This window comes from Erinaceus europaeus, chromosome 11 (assembly GCF_950295315.1).
Source record: "Erinaceus europaeus chromosome 11, mEriEur2.1, whole genome shotgun sequence".
NCBI lineage: Eukaryota > Metazoa > Chordata > Mammalia > Eulipotyphla > Erinaceidae > Erinaceus > Erinaceus europaeus.
In genome coordinates this window covers 57053391-57073422 of record NC_080172.1, presented here as the reverse complement: position 1 = coordinate 57073422, position 20032 = coordinate 57053391, and positions in this window count along the sequence as shown.

Here is a 20032-nt window from a genome sequence, read left to right as displayed (position 1 = left end):
ATATATATACATTGTGTTGTAGGAAAAGTTATGATATTTTTTGTACAAAAATGAACCATGACTTTTTTAATACCCCACCCCACCTCAAAAAAAAAAAAAAAAGACAATTGGCTCTATTTATTCAACAATGTAAGTTACATGAAAGGTGGTGAAGCAAGAAAAGCAATGAACTTTTATCCATGAGGTCTGGAGTTTGATCTCCAGCACTGCATTTGCCAGGAAGATTTCTAGTTCTCTCTCTGTCTCTCTTTGTCTTTCTGTCCTCTTTTTCTCATTAATAATGTGAAGAAGGAAGAGGTTGTAAGATGATTTTTTTTTTAGCTTTTTTCTGTTTTTTTATGTCTATCATTTATTTCAGCTTGTGGTTTTATTTTATTTTATTTTTTATTTATAAAAAGGAAATATTGACAAGACCATGGGATAAGAGGGGTACAATTCCACATAATTCCCACCACCAGATCTCTGTATCCCATCTCCTCCCCTGATAGCTTTCCTGTTCTTTAACCCTCTGGGAGTATGGAGCCAGGGTCATTGTGGGATGCAGAAGGTGGAAGGTCTGGCTTCTGTAATTGCTTCCCCACAGAATATGGGCATTGACAGTTCAATCCATACTCCCAGCCTGCCTCTCTGTTTCCCTTTTGTTCACTCTTTTGAAGAACCAACATTTACTTCATTGATCTTTTGTATGGCTTTCTTTTTTCTTTTCTTTTTTTTTTTTTAATTTAAGAAAGGAGACATTAACAAAACCATAGAATAAGAGGGGTACAATTCCACACAATTTCCATAACCCGATCTCCACATCCCACCCCCTCCCCTGATAGCCTTCCCATTCTCTATCTCTCTGGGAGTGTGGATCCAGGGTTGCAGAGGGTGGAAGGTCTGGCTTCTGTAATTGCTTCCCTGCTGAACATGGGCATTGACAGGTCGATCCACACTCCCAGCCTGTCTCTCTTTCCCTAGTGGGGTAGGGTTCTGGGGAGTCAGAGCGCCAGGACATATTGGTGGGGTCGTCTGCCCAGGGAAGTCAGGTTGGCATCATGCTAGCATCTGGAAACTGGTGGCTGAAAATAGAGTTAACATATAAAGCCAAACAAGTTGTTGACTAAACATGAGCCTAAAGGCTGGCATACTGCAGATGAAGAGTTGGGAGGCAAGGGGTCTCTGTCTTGTAGATAGCTGCCAATCTCTTGCACTTACTCAGCTTTTGCAGTCCTTTGATAATGTTAGCTTTGGAGTGTGTGAAGGAAGTGTAGTAGGAATTGGTGAGGAGGGTATCTAAGAGTAAGTAGACACTATTTCATTATGAACTTTATACTGATGCACTGCAGACTATTATACACTTTTACTTTCAGGTATATGTTTTGCCCTAATTTATGTGAACATATGCCCTATATCATGGGACCTGGTCTATATCTAGGTCTTGGGACTTTTTTAGGGAGTGAATCACCTGCAATGGAATTGGAGAATTCTATGAAAGTAAAACTCTCACCTGAGTAACAAGGCTGAAGTGTTGACTTTCCACGACTGATGTCTCTGGACACAGTCTGAAGTTAAGCATACTGAGGTGGTACTTGTTGCGTTGATTAGGTTGGGATCAGTGGATGCAATATCATTTGGTATGAATTGAGAGAAGCATGGAGGAAAGTGAGCCCCACCCTAGAGGTTCCAGGACTGGGGGAAATATAGGCTCTATAGAGGAAGCAGAAGGTTCCTGTTATCTTAGGGGTTAAGAAGGCAATAGATAGTTATTGCTATAATCACATTATTTGGCAATTGAGTTAACTTTGAAAAATCCCTTTGTTAGGATTTGCTGTATCATACACAACATCACCATAATTTATGTCCTTTGACATTATGTGTATATGGCTGTGTCACCGGTTGCTTCTGTTCTCCCTCGTCTGAGCTTTTAAGAGAATCAATATATCAAAGATTCAACTTATTGGTTTGTGCATTAAAAAGTTTGAGACATTCAATCAATGTTTCTGTTTTTAACGTTGTCAAATCACTTAGACTACATTATGAAGGCTTTCTGAGCTCTTCAGTCATCCCAGCTTTCTCTGTGCACATCTTTGTATATAAATACATTTGTGCAAAAGTACTCAAGTGGCATTGGTGCTTGCTTGATTTAAATAAATTACTTAAGTTAAATAAATTACATATGTGACATGTACTTGTTAAATGTTCATATTTTCAAGTAATATATATCTTTTTATGCCAACTTATTATGTGCTGTTGACCAGAAAGATTGTAGACTATGGTATCTTACAGTTGGAAGAGTCCTCAAATGTTGGCTTGAAACATGATTTATATGTGTGATGGCTCACCCTGTAGAAAGTATAGTTACTAGGTGTGGAAACCAAAATTTTATCCTCCTCCCCCAGGGCCCCACCAACATGGGGGAAGTTTCACAAGCAGTAGAGCAGAGCCTCTGGTGTCTCTCCGTCTCACCATTTTTATACTTCTCTGTCTTTCCTACTCTATTAAAAAATAAAGGAAAAGAGAACAGTGATCACCAGGAATAATGGAGCCATTCAGGCACTGAGACCCTACTGATAACCCTAGTGGGGAAAAAAATCATCTGATTCATGAATCTTTTATAAGACTTCCTAGATTCCATTAGCCAATTCTCAAATATCTCAACTGTCAAGAAACTTTCCTTTTCTCAAACATTTTTTAATTTGTTTATATGTATTTATTTATTTCCTTTTATTGTCCTTGTTGTTTTATGTTGTAGTTATTATTGTTGTTGTTATTTATGTTGTTGTTGTTGGATAGGACAGAGAGAAATGGAGAGAGGAGGGGAAGACAGAGAGGGGGAGAGAAAGACAGACACCTACAGACCTACTTTACCGATTATGAAATGACTTCCCTGCAGGTGGGAGCCAAGGGCTCGAACCGGGTTCCTTGCACCAGTCCTTGTGCTTTGTACCACTTGTGCTTAATTAACTAGCTGTGCTAAACCCACTGTACTACTTCCCAACTTCCATCTCATTTTTCATAGCATTTTTGCATTTGGACTCTATGTGACACATGGGGCTGCATTTCATAGCAGCCTATACATGCAACAGGAGGTCTGTTTGTAACATGTACAAGTGATGCATGGTACAAGGTTCTGCATTGGAAAATCTGGTCTCCAGCAGCAAGTTGTACACAGGCAGTCATCCACATCCACTGAGAGTAAGGAGAGAGGGGCTCCTGTGGGGTGCATGCCTAGTGTGGATCTGTGACTCCAGTAACTGCAGTGTCTAAGGGCTTTTTTCTGCTCCTTGGCTGATTTTCTCAGCTATACATTTGGAATAGCTCCCTGCTCACCTGAGGCACTCTGTCAAAAACAAAAAAGAACTTTAGTGTAGAATCCCAGGACACAGCCAGGCTCCTGAAACCCCACTTTGGGATTTAGGGCAAACCCACACTCACAAATGGGATGGCTTCCAAACTAACTAAAATGCTCACACTTGTTTTTGACAACAGTGCTCAGGTTAAATTTCACTGTTTGCTATTCTGGGTAGGGAGCTATGGCAGAAATGTCTCCAGATTCCAAGCGGTGGTGATTCCTCTGTAAAACTGCCTTTCAGCATGTTTTACTTGCTGTGCTTTCAAGGACTCAGCTGTGTTGGTGTCCTCACAAAACTCAGTCTCAAAAGGCAAGTGGGGGAGACCTGGGGAAGGACTTCTGAGAAGAGGGAGCCCCTGGGATGGCCACTCCAGGAGTCCCCCTGCCTGAACTGACTCACCCTTTGATATGTGGAAGCAACAGCAAGGGGTGGCTTCCAAGTGCCTGTCTGTGATGATGGATGAGTTTGGCCCTGCAGCCTGGGGAACAGATAGGAGTCAGCAGAACACAGATGTTGCAAGGCAGCCAAAATTAATGTTTAATGGGAATGTACACATTGGGGCCTCATTAAAATATCTAATGGTCTAACCTCTTTGTAAAGTAAGAGCTACTCTTACAGGATGAACTCTGGCCTAAAATCTTACAGGCCTTGCTCAACTGAGGCAGTGACTGAATCACACTTTCTTAAAAAAAAAAAATCATTTAAATCACAGGGGGTAGATTTCACAGCCAAGAAAGGCATGATTTGAAGTGTGTACTTTCTGCAGATCTGCTGTCAAAGTTAGAGCTCTGGTTACTAAGTACTTGAGTTTTATCTGATCAGACTGAATCAGGTACTTTCTCTAGAGCTCAAGAGAAAGCAAAACACTTGAGCCTGTGGAGTCCTTCAATGTGAAGTGCCCTCCTTTGCAGAAATACTTTCAGAGAAACATTTCATGACTTAGCAAGCTGAGCACTTTCCCCCCTCCCCCAGTAGGAAAGACTATATGAAAATTGACCTAGATTAAAGTGGTTCCTTGGCAATGAAGAAATGTGTGGAAAGAATTGTTGATGTCGGAGAAAAAATGCACCTTGGATAACTTTTATTCTCCCAAATTAGAAGAGGGGTGGTTTTTCTAGGTTATGAAACATTCAGGGAGTTTCTTTTTTTTATGCAGTGTCTGGGTATGAGCCCAGAACCAGGCAAATGTCTCTTACTGCTGAGTGGCCTCTCCAGTCCAAGTTTTATTCTCTCAGAGAGAGTTGGGGGAGGGTAAAGCAGAGAAGGAACAGACAGAAACAGAGACACCGAGTCACTGATACACCATCCATAAAGTTCTCTTCTGATTATAAAACTGCATGGAGAAATGAACAGCCCATCAAGCCCTTCTTTCAGATTTTTTTTTTCTTTTTGGTCAAATGATGCCAGCACACCTGGTTGAATGCACATGTTATCATGCCGAAGGATTTGGGTTCAAGTCTCTGGTCCTCACCTGCAGAATATTTTTTTGACTAAAGAAAGGGAATTAAAGGAACAGAGAATTACCATTACTGGAACTGCGGGGGGGGGGGGGGTTGTATAGAAATAGGGTGGATTATATCAGATAACTAACTCACAAGTTCCTCAGAAAGTAAGATAACAGATCTGATCTACAGAAAACTATGGTTATTAAAACGCAAAGGGAGTCTGGTCAGTGGTGCACCCCCTTGAGTGCACATGATACTGTGGGCAAGGACCTGGGTTCAAGTCCCTGCCCCCCTGTCTTCAGTGTTGAAGCTTCATGAGAAGTGAAGTTGGTCTTCAGGTCTCTTTCTTTCTTTGTTTCCCCCTTCTTTTTCAATTTCTCTGTTCTATCTAATAAAAAGAGAAAAAGAAAAAAATTAAGGAAGGGAGGGAGAGAGAAAGGAAGAAAAGGGGAAAATGGCTGCCAATAGTGGTGGATTTGTAGTGCAGCCACCAAGCCACAGCAACAATGTTGGTGGAAATAAAAACAAACAAACAAATAAATAAGCAAATATTAGTAAAATAGTTCGCTTGGGTAGTGTGCTGCTTTGCTATGTGTGCAACCCAGGTTTGAATCTGGCCCCCATTGCACTGAAGGAAGCTTTGGTACTGTGATCTCTTTTATTTTTCCTCTCTTTGCTTCTCTACCCCTCTATCTCTATCTAAAATAAATAAATGAACAGGCACTGATATGGCATTCCATCTTGTGAATTGTTAGTCAATAGGTATGCCATCATCCAGAGACAAAGCAGTATGTATAATACCATATGTGTGAAGTCTGGAGAGAGATTGGCCTGGTTTGAAACTTTTGTGAGCCTCATCTTATTGTTTACAAAATAAGGTTTATGATATATATCTTGCAAGGTCATTGGGGTGGAGGTGGACCGGTGAGATACAACTCTTTAGGTACTTGACAAAAGTAAGCCTAGTCTTGCCAAGTATAAAGCTGGGTAATAGCCCTAGTGATTGTTTCTATAGCTCATTATCACAGAAATAAATTGCAATTTAATTCTTTTTCTGAGAGACCATCAAGGTCTGGGTGGTAGTCTAAACTTGACTCCCTCTCTCTCTCTCTCTCTCTCTCTCTCTCAAAACAGGAGATAGTACTCCCATTCACACCAGGTAATCTGATATGGATTTTGTTCCAATTCTTTTGAACACAAGCTATCCTAATCTGATTTAACTTTTCCTTGGACCACCATAACAGATTTAACACTAGAACACAAAAAAAATATGGATCAATTAACATGCAAAGACTAAGATTAAATATCATAAGTGTACTCATAAAATTATAGAAGTTTTATCATTGCTAGAAAATAAATAAGAATCTCAGAAAAATTGGGACTAAAAAAAGAACTTGGCAGAAATTTTGTGGTCTGGGAGGTGGCACAGTGGATAAGGCATTGGACTCTCAAGCATAAGATCCTAAGTTCGATTCCTGGCCGCACATGTACCAGAGTGATGTCTGGTTCTTTCTCTCTCTCCTATCATTTCTCATGAATCAATAAATAAAATCTTTTAAAAAAAGAACTAGGTAGAAATTTTACAATTAAAAAATTCAATATCTGAAATTACTACCAGATTAGATACCACAGGAAAAAAATGTGAGTGAATTTTAAAATATTGCAATAGAAACTAGGCATATTAAAACCACTCAGGGAAATAGATCTTCCAAGAAATGAACAAGGAACAGAAAGCCCTTTGGGGAAAAATGAAACAAGTTAGTATATCTTAAGTTAGATAGCTAGAAGGTGAGAAGGATGAGATTAACAAAGGAAAATACTGTTGTTTTTTTTCAGAAATTTAAAAAAAGTTTTTATTTATTTATTTTTTTAAATATTTATTTTATTTATTTATTCCTTTTGTTGCCCTTGTTGTTTTTTATTGTTGTAGTTATTATTGTTGTTGTCGTTGTTGGATAGGACAGAGAAATGGAGAGAGAAGGGGAAGACAGAGAGGAGGAGAGAAAGTTAGACACCTGCAGACCTGCTTCACCGCCTGTGAAGCGACTCCCCTGCAGGTGGGGAGCCGGGGTTCGAACTGGGATCCTTATGCCGGTCCTTGTGCTTTGCGCCACCTGCGCTTAACCCGCTGTGCTACAGCCCGACTCCCTGTTTTGTTTTTTTTTTTAATAATAGATTCTTCAATTTTTTTTTTGCAAATATAAGTCCACAGATCCAAAGAATTCAATGAACCCAAGCTATAAAAGCAGCAGATATACAGATCAAAATACATAATAAAATTGCTGATCAATAAGGAGAAGATCCTGAAAGCAATTAAAAACACATATGACAGAAGAACAACAAGACTTACTAACAACATCTTGTCATAAATCACAGAAGCCAGGAGATACAAGGAACACGATCTTTAGAGAACTGAAAGAATTAGCTCAGCATTTCTAATCCAATAAGAATATTATTTAAAATTAAAATAAAATACGGACAATTTTGACTAAACAGAGTAGAGGTACTTATTTCCAGAAGGCCTGTACTATTAGAGTTATTAATGGAAGTTCCTCAAGGTGAAGAAAAATGATACCAAGTATGAACTCAAATCTACAGAGAGTACTGAGAATGGCAACATGTGGGCAAATGCGAGATGCATTTTTGATGCATTTTTCAATTTCTTAACTGCTCAAAACCCTAGTTTCTCAAAGATACATTGAGAAAAAAACATGGTAGCAATGTACTATGGGACTTATATCACATTTAGAATTGGAATGTATAAGATTAGAATATGCAATGGGAGAAAGATAACTATAGACTCCTATTGTAAGGGCCTTATATAATACAAGAAGTGGTATAATACTGATTTATAGTAAATGTCATAGGTTCAAACTCTTAAAGAAATCACATTAAAAATAAAACATAAAGGTGTAGTTAAGAAACTAGTAAAGGTAATACAAAATATTTAAACATAACTAAGTCAATGAAGAGTGACAAGGAGAGAAAAGATTGAAAATGATCAACAATATCAACTAATAAATGCCATAACTAGAAACATATCACTAAACAGCAGACAAAGCTAACCAATATAAAGAACTGATGAGGAAGTCAAGCCAGGCCTTAGTGCCTCGGGTTAAATGAAGGGATCTAGGTTCAAGCCACTGGCTCCCCCAGCATTGCTTTGTAACTCTGAGGTCTGCAGGTGTCTATCATTCTCTTCCCCTCTCTGTTTTCGCCTCCCTTCTCAATTTCTCTCTGTTTTATCCAAAAAAGAAAAAAAAAAAAAAAAAGAAACCCAGCAGCAGCAACAATAAGAACAACAACAATAGAAAAAAGATGCTACCAGATTCTGCACCAGCTCCAGTGATAACCCTGGAGGAAAAAAAAAAAAGAAAGAAAGAAAGAAAAAAGATAACTGATGAAAAAGTAAAATAGCTGCTTACAAACTAGGCACATGAAACGCGATACATAGAGATTAAGAATATAACAAAAGAAGGCCATGCAATCAATGTATACCAGAATATGTCCTGGCTATCACATAAAATAGACTTAAAAACAAGTGGTACTTGGAAATATCAAAGAGATCTTGCATGATGGTTAAAAAAAAAAAGTCATTTGATCAGGGAAAAAAAGATACACAAAATTAGGTATAATTTCTGGCTGATTTTAGCTTACTAATTTAGCTTAACATGAAAGTTATTGGATCATGGGAAAAGAGAAGCTATGGCGTGTGTAGAGTAAAAGATAGGATTGGCAAAATAGTTTACTTGGATAATGTGATGCTAAGCAATGTGCAAAACCCAGTTCAAGCCCAGTCCTACCACAAAAAAGGGAGAGTTGTTTCTACAGTTTATTTCTTTTTTTTTTCTTTCTTTTTTCCTCCTCCAGGGTTATTGCTGGGCTAGGTGCCTGCACCATGAATCCACCGCTCCTGGAGGCCATTTTTTCCCCCCTTTTGTTGCCCTTTTTGTAGCTTCATTGTGGTTATTATTATTATTGCTCTTGTTGACGCAATTCGTTGTTGGATAGGACAGAGAGAAATGGAGAGAGGAGGGGAAGACAGAGAAGGGGAGAGAAAGACACCTGCAGACCTGCTTCACCGCCTGTGAAGCGACTCCCCTGCAGGTGGGGAGCCGGGGGCTCGAACGGGGATCCTTACGCCGGTCCCTGCGCTTTGCGCCACATGCGCTTAACCCACTGCGCCACCGCCCGACCCCCTCTACAGTTTATTTCTCTGCATCCCTGTCTTGATCTTTTTATCTGAAAACAAATCATCCCAGAGGGAGATATCATCATCATCATCATCATAGTGGGAGAAACAGCATAATGGCTATGTGAAAAAAATTATGCTTAAGTCTCCAAAGTCCTAGGTTCAATTCCCAGCACCACCAAAGGCCAAAGCTGAGCAGGGTTGAGGTATATATATAATTATATCATTAATAATAATAATAATAAGTAATACACACACACTTTAGGGGGTGAGAATGCTAAACAGTATTCTAGGGATAAAGGAAACCTGAGTAGTTCAGGGACGCACTGAGTCAGGAATCACTCCCAAAATTTTGAGGTTGTGCTGGAGAAGGTGAAAGCTTGACTCACCTCACTGGATGATAGATAAGTATCCTCTGCTGGTCAGATTTTTTTTTTTCCTTTTTGACAGGACAGATAGAAATTAAGAGGGGACATCAATAATAGCAAACTATATTTCTATTAATTATAACCTTTAAAACAGCAGCATATGTGAAAGTTACTCTTGTTACAAGTACAAATTCTACATGGTTAAATTTAAACTGTGATTATTAAAGGAAGTTCAAATTTATATTTTAAATTCACAGAAAAGAAACTTGAAATTGTAAGTAAAAAAAAATTAAATCTTGTGAAGTTTCATCAACATTTTTTTTGTTGTTGTTGGTGACACGAGGGCTTTACCACTCTAGGTGGACTGTTTCAGGTAGAAAAGAGAGACAGAGACAGAAAGACAGAGGCAAAGTCACCACAGCACCTTAGTTCCCTCCATTGTGGTGGGGGCCTGATTTGAACCTGTGTCATGCACATGACAAAGTAAGTACACTATCCATATGAGCTACTTTACTAGTTTGATACCACCTTTTTTTTTTTTAACTTAACAAGCTTATTTTATAATTTGCATACTATATCCAAGTTACCTCTGACTGAGAGTAGAAGACTTGCATTACAGATACAATGACAAATGACTAACCAGAAATAATTTAAATGCATGGTCTGCTCATATAGACCAGTGAAATAGAACAGAGAGCTAAGACATAGAACCATCTGCTTCTGGTCACTGATGCATATAAAAAAATCTATAGTTTTTATTTTAATAAATAACTGGTTAATTATCTGGGTATTTTAATGAAAAATAGCTATATACAAGAATGATACTATGTGAATTATAAATTTAAATAACAATAACAAATAAAATTAGAAAACAACAATACTATAGCTAATAGTGCATTTGGAAACTTCTAATTATCAAAATATCATGAAGACAATAAAACAGCAAGGTAGAGTCTGGAAGAACATATATAGCTAATGAAGGGATTATATAAATTCACACTATAGCAATTGGCATAGGTATCACATAAACAAAAATTTCAATTATTAAGAAAACTGTACCAGAAGCCAGAAGTTGGCTCATTCAGTAAAGCATACACTTAACCAAGTGTGAGGACATGGTTTGAATCCCTGGGCACCATATAGGTGCACTATGCAATGGGAAAGCCTCAGAAGTGGTGCTATCGTGCTTCTCCTTAGCTCTTTGTCACTACTGTATCCTGTCTCTTCCATTCGGTCTAAAAAAAATGATAATAACAGGAATGGTGACATCATGTAGGTGTGAAACCCCAGCATTAAAAAAACAAACAAAAAATAATCAGATGCCATTTCATACTAGAGTCAAACTTTGATGTATATTTTTCTGTATTCTTATACTGCCAAGCTGGGGACAAGTTTTGATTTTACTTGGAAGATTAAGAGATTGTTTTAAACCTTTGTTATTTCACTTAAAAAATAATTCTGCATGGGCTGGGGAGATAGCATAGTAGTAATGCAAAAGCCTTTCATGCCTGAGGCTCTGAGGTTTTAGGTTTAATCCCCAGCTCTACCATAAACCAGAGCTGAGCAGTGCTCTGGTCTTTTCTGTGTTTCTCTCATTAAAATAAAATAAATGAAGTATATTTTAAAGCAGCAAATGAAGAAAGAGATGCGAGAGGTGAAAACAAATTGCCTCAGGGCACACAAATATAGCTGGGGACTCCCCTATGTCCCCCTCCAGTTTCCCATTTGGTGTGTTGAGGCACAGGATTGTCAGCAACATCTAGCATTGTCAGCACCATAGACTTGGAAGCACTCAGCCTGCCTCACTTTTTGGAGACATGTTTTGGGCTGTGAAGGAGGTGTTATATACTGGGTGCAGAGGAGGTTAAGTATCCATTTCCTGGACTCTGCTTATTAGCAGTGGCTGTCCCAGAGCAGCCTTTTGACTTAAACCCTCCACTCTCCTGATGGCTCTAGGGCTACAAGGAATCTAGATATTTTAAGGTACTCATGCAGAAAAGGCCCCTTCACTGATCTAAGGAACAGCCTGTGGGAATGGGGGATGAGTGAGGGGGTGAGGCAGAAGCCTATGAATGATAGCTTCATCAACTTGATGATCCCTCAGGACCCAGCACCTACACAGGGGTTCTTTCCTGGCTATTTCCCTACCAGATGTAAAATATATTACATTTATTTGCCTAGAGTATCTTGGGGACTCTTCTTTCTCATGTTTTCTACCCCCACTCCCTATATTTTCCTCTGCCTCAGTTTTTATCCCCATTTTTATTTTGTTCTCTCATAAGTTACAGCCAACTGGAGCCTTGATTGTCTCTAAGTACCTAGGCACAGAGAAAAGAGTACTGTGAGTGGCCAGTGCTAGTGTGGGCTCAGGCATTTTCCCCTGGAACCTATAGTATACCAGGATTAAACCAGACCTCATAACAGGAGTGTTTCTGCCCCATCTGCCCAAACATCCATTAGTTCAGTGGCCCTCAAACTAAGAAAACATAGAGCTGGCCCAGAAAATTCTCCCCAGCTTCAGACAATTTGAGAAACAAGCAACAAATCAGAGGATAGATTTATGAAACAAATTAAAGTCATTTATTTTTTTATTATCTTCATTTATTTATTTATTGGATAGATACAGTCAGAAATCAAGAGGGAAGGGAGGGATAGAGAAGGTAAGAGACAGAGAGACACCTGCAGCACTGCTTCACCACTTGTGAAGCTTTTCCCCTGAAGGTGGGGACTGGGAGCTCGAACCCAGGTCCTTGCGCAATGTAACTTGTGCGCTCAACCAGGTGTGCCACCACCCGCCCCCTAAATCATTTCTTCACTGGATTGAAATCACTGAAGTTTAAGGACATGAGGAGAAATAATGGGTTAGTAAGTGAGCCAAGGCCAGTGAAGAGACTGAAGTCTTGAATTACTAGAGCCAAAGATGAGGAATTAGTCATAGATTCCGTAAGTTCTTATGTATGCATATGTATAGACATGTGCGTATATTAATAGTACATACTCATAGTCTATAATATATAGGAGAAGATCCTGTGTAGGTTGATCCATCTCTAACTCTAAAATCTGTTTATCAGTGTGACTCTAAACCCTCTCTGCTATTCAAAAGTTGTTTATAACAAGGACAGAAAGGGAAAACATAAAAGTAAAATTTAGACTGGGTATGGAGTATTGTAGCAAATCAAAGGACTTTGGGGAAGGAGGGGTAGAGATAAGATGGAGAGGGTGTTAGGACCCTGGTGCATGATGGTGGGAATGAACCAAAATTGGAGATGATAGTGTTATGTAGACACCTATCATGGAGAGATGAAAAACTGCATCCATGTGGCAATAACTATATTGTAAATCAACTCCCACTAGGCTTATCACTTAGAATTTTTAGGATTCCACTGTTAAAATGCATGTTTAACCAGCACAAAATTTTTTTCTGGGAATTTTACAATTTATAATCACACTCACATGTAATGCTTCACTAACTAGAAAAATATACCCTTGGATTTTCTTCCTATGTTAAGACAAGTAACCCTAGAACATAAATTATTTCTGGTTCTTTGGTATAGGAGCTAGGATCTGAATCTGATATTTGATTTTCCAAGCAATCAGATTATTCATTTGTCTTGATGCTAATGAGAGGGAAACTAGAGAAAATTCAGAAGAGTTTAGCTAGAAGGGAATTCCTTTTTAAAAAAAATTTATTTTTTTATTGGGGAATAAATGTTTTACATTCAACAGTAAATACAATAGTTTGTATATGCATAACATTCCAGCAAGAGCCCAGGGCACTCCCTCACTCATTCCTGGTCCTGAAAAAAACAGATTCCCTATGAATACTTAACAGTGATAACTAACTACTCTACTGCTTCTGTAAACTGAGGCTAAGTTAACTTGCTTTTGCATCTCAAAATGATATAAAAATAATGTTAAAGGGGCCAGGTGGTGGTGCACCTGGTTGAGTGCACATCCTACAATGCACAAGGACCCAGGTTTGAGTCCCTGGTCCCCACCTGTAGGGGAAAGCTTTACAAGTGGTGAAGCAGGGCTGCAGGTGTCTCTCTTTCTCTCTGCCTTTCTATCTTACCCTACCCTCTCAACTTCTGACTATCTCTATCCAATAAATAAATATAATTAAAAAATTTTTAAAAAAGATAATGTTAAAACTGACATTAGGACTGGAGTTTTCTGGTTGACCTGGACTCAGTCCTCACAAATAAACTTTCTCCTTCATTCTTCATGGCTTCAGTCTCTTCGAATTCCAGCATCTTTCCCTAACACTATTATTCATGAGTTTCTTAATGTAAGTTTTTTAGCACACAACAGTTGAAATGGCAGCTTTACCTGGTTTAGACTACATAACTTTTTAATAGTTAATTCCCAGCATCTTTTCAAGACAGGTGTTTTATTGTTGTTGTTTTGTTTTTCCCTCTAACTTTGATTGGTGGATCACCTAGAACAGAATTACTCTGAAAGAATCAGCTTTGCTACTAAATTTCAGGATGCTGATCCTTGGCTTTCCAGAGATGAGGACCTACCTGCCTTTGAAAAACAAGGACTCAGGAGATGCTTATGTGTCCTAGCCTTTGAGAAGCCATGGATAAACAGCTACATTGGCCTTTCTAGGGACCACTAACATAAGCCTTCTTCTGAATTTCTGGGCCTCTGAAAGGGTCATGATAAATACACATCCCTGATGAATCCCAGTTGGAATTTGATGCTTTGGCCAAACATTCTTTCCCCACCTCACCCAACTACATAGGGTATTTTCCCTCTAGTCTGGCTCAAAGGAAAAGCCAATCATTGTTCTCATTTTGACTAATTGGAGACAGTCTGGCCATAGACATCTCCTCGGAGCCTTTTCTCTTCAACTGGGCTTAGACAGGGCTGCAGAGAAGCTGATGGAGGGTGGCCTGGGTGGGGACCAGAGGAGGATAATTACAACTTCAGTGCCTTCTGTCATTAAGTCTGGAGTGGAATGCTGAGCTGAACAATGGCAAAGGTCCCTGCTGTCCTCGGGAACATTTTTGTTATTGTCCTCAGCCAAAGACTTAAGTATCATATGAGATGCTTGTATGTCTGTAGGTTTTCCACATTGTTTGGAATTTCTTAAGGTCTGTGCAGTACTGGCAACTTGCTCACACAACCTTGTAGTTGGCTGCCTTCGATTTGATTCATCTGGTCTGGGAAGACAGTGGGTAAACTGGGTGGACTATGATTAGGAACTACTAGTTTTGTTTTGTTTTTGTGGAGAAGCAAAAAAAAAAAACAAGTCACTGTCTCCAATACAACAAAGAATCCCACATATTCTACAAGCAATAGTAACTTTTAGTGGTAGTATAATATTTCTTTGAAAACTTTCCAAATACAAATCTCATATACTACTAGTAGTAGGAGAATTAATCATAATAGTAAATAACATAGGAGGAGGAAGGGGTGGAGGAGAATGGAAAAGAGAAGGCGGAAAAAAATAGGAAGATTTATACTATGGGAATATAATCCAAAAGAATATTCCATTTTGCTACAGATAAAATTAATGTTATATTATAGTCTATAACACAAAATTCCCAGAAGGTAAGTCTTTGAGTTTAAGATGAGAATACTTCTTCTTCTTCTAGCGTTTGCCCTTCTTCCGTAGCCAGTCAACAGTGTCAGGTTGAGCCTGATGTAAAGTTTCGAGACCTCCTTTGAATCTGGAGAGGTGGCAGTCGTTGACTATGTGGGTCATAGTCTGTCTGTAGCTGCAGGGGCAGTTCGGGTCGTCTCTGGCTCCCCAGCGATGGAACATAGCGGCGCACAGGCCATGGCCTGTTCGATAGCGATTGAGGAGGGCCCAATCATAACATGCTAGGTCAAAGCCGGGTTGACGCTTGCAGGGGTCTGTGATGAGGTGTTTGTTCTTTACCTCAGCTGACTGCCAACCGTGTTTCCAAGAGTCTGGAACAGAGAACTTCAGTGTAGGTGTAGGGGACCAGATTGGATGACGAGACGTCAAGCGTTGGACAGGGTGGGCGAAGATATCTGCGTATATTGGCAGGTCCGGTCGAGCGAGCGTAGACGTGGGAAATGAACTTAGATGATGCCACATCCCGATGAATATCTGGCGGGGCGATGTTGCTAAGAACTGGCAGCCATGGAACCGGGGTGGAACGGATGGTTCCAGAAATTATCCTCATGGAGGAATATAATTTGGAATCGACCAAGTGGACATGGGGGCTACGGAAGCATACTGGGGCACAGTATTCTGCAGTGGAATAGCATAATGCCAGAGATGATGATCGTAGTGTGGAAGCGCTCACGCCTCATGAGGAGCTGGCCAGTCTTGCAATGATGTTATTCCTCGCTCCCACCTTTGCTACAGTTTTTATGAGATGTTTGTGAAATGACAGGGTGCGATCGAGAGTAACGCCTAGATAGACTGGCTGGGCTTCATGCCGGATTCTCGTATCGTCAAGCTGCACATTAAGCTCACGTGAGGCCGAGGCATGGTGTAGATGGAAAACAGATGATACCGTTTTTGCAGTGCTAGGGATTAGTCACCATTTTTTACAGTAATCAGATATCAGAGACATGTCTTTCGTGAGTGTTTCCTCAAGGATGTCAAACTTGGATGCCTGAGTTGCACAGCAGATGTCATCGGCGTAGATGAACTTCCTTGAAGAAGCCTGAACAGAGCCCTGGGGGAGGCCACTTGAAACAAGTCTCCATCTGCTAGACTTGTCACCCAGATGCACCCGGAATCTTCTGTTTTGGAGAAGAAACGATATAGTGTTGGCCACCCATGGAGGCAGGCATCTTGAGATCTTGACTAGGAGACCACGGTGCCAGACCGTGTCATAGGCTGCTGTGAGATCAACAAAGACAGCACCCGTCTTTAAATTCTTCTGGAATCCATTTTCAATGTAAGTTGAGAGGGCCAGGACTTGTTCCAGGTAGATCTTCCTGGGCGGAAACCAGCTTGGGCGGGTGATAGGAATTTCTCTGTAAGAGGAGAAATACATGACAGAAGCAGCCTCTCAAGGAGTTTATAACACACAGAGAGGAGAGAAATTGGTCTATAGCTGGCAGCCAGTGTTGGGTGTTTCTTTGGTTTCAAAACTGCTATTATCTTGGCACGACGCCAAATTTTGGGTATAGATTCGGATTCCAAGATGTGGGACAGGAATGTAGTGAGCCACTTCTTTACCGTGGGGCCCAAGTTAAGAATGAGTTCTGGAGTGATGTTATTATAGCCAGCAGCTGTTCCCGGTTTAACCCTATTCAAAGCGTCTTCCAGTTCAGACAGTGTAAAGGGAGAGAGTTTTGTATCACTATAAGTCAGAGCTGAACATTGCTCTGGTAAAACAAACAAACAAGTTATATATATTGAGTTTGATTATTCTGGTATCTGTATTTTTAACTAAAAAAAATTAAGAAACATGGGAGTTTGGCAGTAGCACAGTGGGTTAAGCACATGTGGCTCTAAGAGCAAGGACTGGCTAAGGATCCAGGTCAGAACCCCCGGCTCCCCACCTGCAGGGGAGTCGCTTCACAGGTGGTGAAGCAGGTTCGCAGGTGTCTATCTTCCTTTCCCCCCCCTGTCTTCCTCTTTCCATTTCTCTCTGTCCTAACAACGATGACATCAATAACAACAATAATAATAACTACTGTTGGTATGCTTCTAAATTCTGCTTCTAAGACCCCTTCTGTTGCATTACTTGACATTGTAGTCTATTTATATAATCATAGTATTCATTGGTCTAATCCCCACTGCTTCGCACACTATTTCCCTTCTCCTCACCCCCTAGTCTATGTACTTCCTCTTCCTGACAGTTCCGCCTCAAGATATATATATATATATGACAGGATTGTGATTAGAGATAGCTAGATCAAACTGCATCCCCGCTCGTCAATAAAGATTGAACTGCATTCCCAGCTCAGCCATGAGTCCCTGGTCCTCTGTCTCCCATCAGCGAAGCTAGTTCAGCAATATGGCGCTGGAACAGGGACTGGCAAACTACCACAACAATAAAAAAAAGAAAAACAAGGTCAATAAAAGGGAAAATAAATACATTTAAAAATTTTTAAAAACTTGAGGATCTAGAAGTGAATTTTCTTCCCCCACTAAGGACAACTCTTTTAAAAAATAATCCTATCAGTGATTTACAAGATTATAAAATAGCATACCTACCACCAGAGTTCTGTATCCCCCATCCCAAACCCCACTGTGTTAACCACCATAGTTCTCTCAAAGTTTTGGAGACAGGTTGGTTACTTTTTTCTTTGCAGAATCATGCATTTTAATTCTCTATATTCCACGTATTATTAAAACCATCCTTTGTCTCTTTAATAAAGGATTTCCATCTTTGTATCTTCACTAGGCTGCACCATTTAGAAAACATGTAGTGGGGTACTTAATAAACATTATTTATAAGATAAATAGAGACAGCCCTGTTTTGAGTGAATTTCTGTTCTACTAAGGGAGAAAAGGTAATTTAAATATTGTGTTAAGAGACATAATAGTAATAGAAAGCATTTGATAGGTGATATGATTAGTATTTATTGAGGAAATGAATGAATATATAGGGTTTTTAGGGCTGAAAAAGGATTTCTGGACACATGAATAACTATGATGGGATTTGAAAGGCAAGTAGTTGTAGGTTAAGTGAAGAGAATGGGAAAGTCATGGCTGGTATTAGGATTGAATGAACAAAGTACCTAGGGGGGTGGGGGGGGGAAATGGAGGGAGCTAGCCAAGTGTTTAGTAAATTCCAGCAGTTCAGTATCATTAGAATACAGTGGTATTTGGGAGAAAAATGGTGAGGAAAAAGATGATAGGAAAAGCAAGACCAGATCACTACTACCTTTTACCCTGTGGAGTTTAAACTTCATCATGATTAGTATGGGGAGTCTTTGAAACAACAGAATAACATATTCAAGATCACACTAATACATGTGTAAAATGTTAGTAGTTTATACCTACTTTACTTCTTAGCATGAAAGACTATTGGATCTGGCCTAATGTCCATGTTGAAGACACATCCCCTTGGGAAGTTTCATAAAAAATGTGCACTACAGTGGCTTTTTGAGTAAAAAGGGCATAACAATATTAATTTCTCTAAGAGTTGATATTGAATTAAATAGACCAGGAGAACGTAAACCCCAGAGCATTATAGTATTGTGCTTCTTTTGTTATTGTGGTTTGTTTTGACATTGCCATTTCTTCACTGATCCAGATTTTTCTAGAGGGAGAGAAGGAGGGAAAGGAGCCCCATCCTACTAGGAAAAGAGAGAGGTAGGCTGGGAGTATGGATTGACCAGTCAATGCCCATGTTCAGAGGGGAAGCAATTACAGAAGACAGACCTTCCACCTTCTGCATTCCACAATGACCTTAGGTCAATATTCCCAGAAGGATAAAGAGTAGGAATCATGTGGGAGGGGATGGGATATGGAGATCTGGTGGTGGGAGTTGTGCGGAGTTGTATCCCCTCTTATCCTATGGTGTTGTCAACATTTCCTTTTTATAAATAAAAAATAAATAAATAACAAAAAAAGATGGGGGGAGAAAGGAGAGACACACTGAGAGAGATAGGTAGAGAGAGAGATAGAGAAAGAGAGAGAGAGAGAGAGACCTAGCAGGTATCTACAGAGTATACAGGAAGAAATTATGATGTTTGACTGTGAAAAATAAAACTCTATTATAGTGCTTATGAGATGGAATGTGGCTATGTACAGCTCTCCTTCCATTTCTGTTCCCTGGCTCTACAAGCCCTATTGCTCCAGGGGCTCTGACCTTTCCTTAGTTGCCTGGCATCCAGGCAAGTTCTTAGCTGTCAAATTTCTATCCAGGTGGCCTCCATAAATATCTCAACAGAATTTATTTTCTTTAATTTTCTTTGGCCTTGTCTGAGAATTTGCTGATTGGGAGCCTGTTTAGGGGCCAGTAAGCCCAAAGATGGATAGCCACATCTGCTAGCTATTTGGATTAATTATTACACCTGCATCATAAAAACTGCACTAATAAAGAGGTGGCAAAGAAACTCATGCTGCTTCCTAGACAAGACCCTCATTCCTTCCCAACTTTTTATTCCTGCTCATGGTACACTACCATCCTACTCCCTTGGCACACCACCCGCAGTATTACAGGATACTTCTTTTAGGATCCCCATAATAAGCATTTCTCTATGTCCCCCTAATTCTTTGTCTGGAACAGCTTTCAGAGCATCTATTCCTAATGCTTTTTTAAGCCTACATTCTAATCTGGGCCTTCTCAACTCATATGACACCTAGAATATTACAAAGGGTTCCTCTTTCCAGCTGTTTGCCCCTCTGTCTGCCCTTTACATAGAAAGAATCTTCTTTGCAAACATTTTGATTGAGTTACACTTGCAAATTTTGATAAATATGAATCTCATCTTTGATCTGTTGATATACTCAGAAATCTACACTATTTTTATTGTCTTTTAATCAAATACAAATGCTTCATCCTGGTCTATAAGACTGTTCACCAACATCCTTCAGTGTTCTTTTTCTTATTTACAATTTATCTTTGATCTGACATATGTACATGCTTTCTCATGTACACAAGTACATTGACTATTTTGTAAAGTTCTTCCTTAGTTTTTTAACATTAACTTACAAAATTATAAGGTAACAGGGCTGTGATTCCATATTTTTGCCAGAGTTCTGTGTCCCCATTCCCTCCAGTGGAAATTGGATTAGTTCTC